The following is a 6223-nucleotide window of genomic DNA, read 5'->3' on the forward strand; positions in this document are numbered from 1 at the left end:
CTTTGGGGGCCCATCTTAGTGCGTTGTGGTGGTGCTACAGGCACATATACAGCACAGCCAAAGATTCGGAGATGAGCAATATTTGGTTCATGACCAAACACTAATTGTGACGGGGAGTATTTATTATAATGAGTCGGTCTAAGACGAACAAGAGATGCTGCATGTAAAATAGCATGACCCCAGACGGTTGTAGGCAACCGTGTTTTCATAAGTAATGGTCTTGCTATCAATTGCACACGCTTAATAAATGACTCAGCAAGGCCATTTTGGGTATGAACATGTGCTACAGGATGTTCAACCTTTATCCCAACTGATAAACAATAATCATCAAAAGCTTGGGATGTAAATTCTCCAGCATTATCAAGACGTATAGCCTTTATAGGATAATCTGGGAAGTGTGCCCTTAAGCGTATTATTTGTGCCAATAATTTCGCAAACGCCAGGTTGCGAGACGATATGAGGCACACATGAGACCATCTCGAAGACGCATCTATTAGAACCATAAAATATCTGAATGACCCACAAGATGGGTGAATAGGTCCACATATATCCCCATGTATACGATCTAGAAAAGCAGGGGATTCAATGTCAACTTTCATTGGTGATGGCCTGGTTATCAATTTGCCCTGATGACAAGCGACACATGAAAACTCACTACTTTCAAGAATCTTCAGGTTCTTAAGTGGATGCCCTTTTGAATTTTCAATAATTCGTCTCATCATTATTGATCCAGGATGACCCATTCGGTCATGCCAAAGCACAAAAGTTCCTGAATCGTTAAACTTCTGGTTTACGATTGAGTGTGCTTCCATTGTACTAATTTCTGCATAGTACAGGCCAGAAGACAAAGTTGGTAATTTCTCCAAAACACATTTCTGGCCGGAGACATTCTTTGTAATGATAAGATATTCATCATTTGTTTCATTTAATGTCTCAACGTGATACCCATTACAGCGGATATCTTTGAAACTCAACAAGTTTCTTGGGGATCTAGAAGAGAATAGTGCATCTTCTATAACAAGTTTCGTCCCCTTAGGTAGAAATATAGTAGCTCTTCCGGAGCCTTCAATTAATTTCGAATTGCCAGAAATTGTATTAATATTTCCCCTTTTTCTACGCAATTGAGAAAAATATTTCTCATCTTTGAATATAGCATGCGTTGTTCCACTATCAATCACACAAATATCTTCATGATTTGTCATTGATCCAAATAATATTTGAGGATTTTCCATATATTCTTCAAAACGAAAGAATAGGCAAAGTAAACATCGAAGTAGATATTTTGATTAGACAAAGTATTTCACACACTTTATTATATATATATGGAAACATAACCACATTAGATAATACAAATGACATGTATGAAATATCTAAGTTAATACAGATCCATCACCGATCAGATGATTTATTTTCCCTTCAGGGAGTTCAAAGAAATCTGCCACATCTAGATGCATGGGCTCAACATTATCTTCAGAAATAAAATTTGCTTCGGCATCCTTTTCTGCCCTTTTGAGGGAGGCTTGATATAGCTCAACAAGGTGCTTTGGCGTACGACAGGTACGTGACCAGTGCCCTCTTCCTCCACATCGGAAGCAATTATTTTCTGAATTTTTCTTTTGCACAACTTCATGCTTTTCATCCTTCCTTTTACACTGCTGGTGCTGAAGGGTATTATATGGTGTAAAACGAGAATCATGATTAAAATTCCTTCCTCGACCACGACCATGACCACGACTGGGGCCACGACCTCTTCCACGCCTAGAATGGCGAAAATTTGCCTCATTCACTTCAGGGAATGGGGCAGTACCAGTGGGTCGGCTTTCATGATTTTTCATCAGTAATTCATTATGTTGTTCAGCCACTAGAAGATGTGAGATTAGATCAGAATATTTTTTGAACTTCATCTCTCGGTATTGCTGCTGCAAGAGCATACTCGAGGCAGGAAAAGTGGAGAATGTTTTCTCCAACATATCAAGATCAGTAATATTTTCACCACATAATTTCAATTGAGAAATAATTTTAAACATAGTAGAATTGTATGCCTTAACAGATTTAAAATCTTGGAACCTTAAATGGAGCCAATCAAAACGTGTTTGTGGAAGTATGACCATCTTCAGGTGATCATATCTATCTTTCAGATCATTCCACAGCGTAAGAGGATCTTTAACCGTGAGATATTCCATTTTTAAATTCTCATCAAGATGATGGCGGAGGAATATCATTGCCTTAGCACGGTTTTGATTTGATGCCTCGTTTTTATCTTTGATGGTGTCTTCCAGACCCATCGCATTAAGGTGAATCTCGGCATCAAGAATCCAAGACATATAGCTATTGCCGGATATATCTAAGGCTACAAATTCACGTCTAGAAAGATTTGCCATTAGTAATGGAAAACAAAGAAATCAATACCTTCGAGGCTTGTAAAGTATTTGCTCGAGATGACAGAGTCTCGTGCTGATAACGTGTTATAAAATAATAACTATAAACTAAATATACGGAAGAAATATGTAGAGAGAATATGTAGAGAGATATCAGTTTATATTACTTCTGCTCTTTCAACATTGCATTTGTGCATCCTATTTATAGAGAAACAGGACATGAGATATTTTGAGATATTTTGGGATATTTTGGATATCCACTATTTGGGATATTTTTGACATATTTCAAATTATATATCGTTTTAGAGGTTCAAAACATGATTTTTTTTTTTATTCTTAATAAAATTTTATTATTAATGAAGATAACACATAAATAAAATTAATATTTAATAAAAAAAAATTATAATTTAAACACAAAAAAAGATAAAGTAGGTTAAATATTCCTCATAATTATTCTTTCTTAATTACCTTTTATAGCTGGTTAAGATAAGTGAGTAGATCTGTCTTTTTTTCTTTTTATTGCCTTTTATAGCTGGTTAAGATAAGATTATGTCCTCTTTTTATTTTTGGATTTCTTTCCTTTCCCCGTTTTCTTTTTGGCCCTTTTCTTTTAGCATACGCCCTTAAATTTTGTCATATTTTTTCTCATGACTATCTAAATCTAATCTTGTTCCAACTTGATACCTAAGTCACTTTAAATTTGTATCTATTGAATACTTTTTGCTGATGTGGCAATGCGTGTGTAATATACACAAAAATAGGCGCGTGAAGATTATTATTTTTAATAATTTTTGTTTGGCTCATCTTCTCCATTTTTTCACCCAGCCATCATCCACCACCAGTGGCTTTTTTTTTTTTGGCTCATCTTCTCCATTTTTTCGCCCAGCCATCATCCACCACCAATGGCTTTTTTTTTTTACTCATCTTCTCCATTTTTTCACCCAGCCATCATCCACCACCAATGGCTGCCATTGCCGCCGCTGCTCGTTGCTGTAAATTAAAACACACCAATCACACTTTTTAACTCATTCTAACGCCGTTGATGTCTCCCACTAAAATCGAATAAGAAACTTTGGATTTGGATGTCAAAAATATTTCCGATGAAACTCCATTTTTATGCCCACGCTGGTTCTGTCCGAATATGTTAATATATCTATATAATCTAATAATAATAGATCATTAAAGTTGAAAAGATCAAAACAAAAGAAAAGAAGTTCTTCAAGAGGAGAAATCAGATCTGGATTTCTAGAAAATTTCTGGCAATATTTCAATTTTTCTGGCGACATTCATATGGATTTGTTAATATTTCATGTGAATCTAAAGCTAATGACAGGTGGAGGGAAAGAAGGTGGAGTGGGTGGTGGCTAATGGGAGGGGAAGAAGGTTGAACGTAGGGGTGGCTAATGGGCGGCGGGGAATGTAGGTTGAAGGTTGAACGTGGGTGGGTAGGGGCTTTCTTCAAGAGTATGTTTTTTATTTTTTGTTATTATTAAATTATATTTTTTAATTAATTCAATATATTCTAAATAGTTTTTCTTTTTCTATTCTTATAATTAATTTTTAATAATATTTTTGAGCCAAATGCCACGTGTCATTATTTAATTCGTCACATTGTCATGTCATTCGCGAGTGTAGCACACACATTCTATACTTTTGGATGATTGTTAAAAAAGTATTCAATAGGTACAAATTTAAAGTGGCTTAGGTATTAAATTGAAATAAGTTTAGATTTAGATAGCCATGAGAAAAATATGATAAAATTTAGGGGCTATGTATGACTTTTGCCTTTAGTATAACAATCTCGACCCTATACATAGTAACTTAGATTCTCCACAATATTCAGATGGAATAAAAAGGGGTAACGAGTAATGTGATTGCCACGTGCCCAAGTTATACGTTCAAATGGACTTGGCTATGTACAGACCTTCATAGATTTGATTGGGCTATAACAAACATTTTTTTTTCCTTAAAATTAAGATAATATTGTCGATATACTATCACTTTTAATTTAGGTGAACCTATTTCATTTTTAGTTTGTTTCAGAAGAATGATTCCTTTCTACAAGTGAAAACAATTTAATTTAAATTTTTGATTTTACCTTAAAATGAAAAGCTTTTATAGAGACGCAAATTGTGAAATGTTCAAAATCACAAGTTTCAATAATCTTATAACCACACGAATATTATGACATATTTAAGAACAATAAGGACAATAAACCGCACAAGGAATTAAGAAGCAAGAATGGCAACAACCAAAAAAGAAATTGGAGGAACAATAAAACTAAAAGAGATGTTGTCTGGGTATGAAGTTTGAAAAAATGATTTTCAAATTTGTGATCTAAACTAAGTTACATAATCACGTGTCTCGTAGGATCCGGTGAACCATCGTTTCTTTCAACACAAGTTGCGTCACGAAGCCACCAGGAAGAGGGCACGTACGTCTATCTGGGGCGTCACGCAGGGACGGATTCAAAGGTTGGAGATCCGAACACCCTCGGCAAAAAGTTAAATTGTACATATAGGGTAGTTTTTATGTGTTTATTACATATATTAACGTTTGACTATCCTGAACAAAAGCGGTCCAGGGTGTTCAGAATTGTCTCTAGCGTCCTAGATTCGATTCCTAGAAACATCATTATTTTTTAAAATTAGCTTTTGTTTTTTTCCGAAATCCCTGAGTGAAAATCCTAGATCTGTCATTGACATCACGCATCACGTAAACAAAAAAGCAACGCAATCATGTTATTATTTTTTTTTTAAGTTTAAATTATTCATATCTATTTCTTAGAGCCTAGATGGGCACATATATAACAAAAGATTACAAAAGCAAGAGGGCTGGTTCCCAAAAACTCCCAGTGCCTACTAAGAGGATGGAGCATGTAAAAGAGCGTAGGTCAGCTAAATCAGTCACGAAATCATGTTATTTATAAGAACAAGATGAAAAGTATCTTTCAATATAAAAATGTGTCGAATTCTTCCTTGAACGGACGCACTTAAAAGGAAAGTGTTGCACTTAAATTTGGAGTCGGCAATATAAATCTTCCCTATAATTCATTCTGCTCCATTTAAGCTCACCTCCCTGGCAACTAATTATGTCCCAAAAATAAGGAAAAATCAAACTCAACTGCCAAAAGTTGCACAGTTGAGTGATCAACCAAGAGGTCAATATTGCGAGGAGACACAATTAGGGGCTGCAAAAATATTAATTTCTCGTATAGTCACTCAATTAATAATTTTTTTTTTAATCAAGCCACATCGGCGGGTTAGGCCTGAACCCTACCTCATATATTAGTATCCGTATATGGCGGGGTGTGGGGGGATTAGACCAACTGACAAATCAACTCCAACAAATCCTAATGAGCAAAATGTACTCTCTCCCAGGTGATCAGTCCAAAGAACTGGACACCAACCAGAATAAGACCAGCACTTGAACAAGTATCATAGGAACATATACTGTAAATATCCTGCTCTAATAAGATACAGGGACAACATAAGACATCAAGTAGCTAAAAAACAAACGTGAAACATTGAGGTTGAGCAAAAAAAAAAAAATGTCGACAAAGATTTAATTTGTAACCTTTACATTTGTATTAGCGATGACTTAGCTTGCTTTTTGAGTAAAACGATAATCTCTTTGAATAGAAATAAAGTAAATACTAGAAAAGAGAAAGAGATTGAAGACAAGTTAATTCATTGTTCAATTTGATACCAATTGGCATGAAAGCTCATTATTTGCCTGAGCCTTTGTTTTTTCTTTATTGCAAAAATGAATTATTTTTTTCCTATTGCATTGATGGATCAAGGAAAGGGAAAAGGGAATGGGGCTGGTGAGAATCAAACTTACGT

This window comes from Lycium barbarum, chromosome 10 (assembly GCF_019175385.1).
Source record: "Lycium barbarum isolate Lr01 chromosome 10, ASM1917538v2, whole genome shotgun sequence".
NCBI lineage: Eukaryota > Viridiplantae > Streptophyta > Magnoliopsida > Solanales > Solanaceae > Lycium > Lycium barbarum.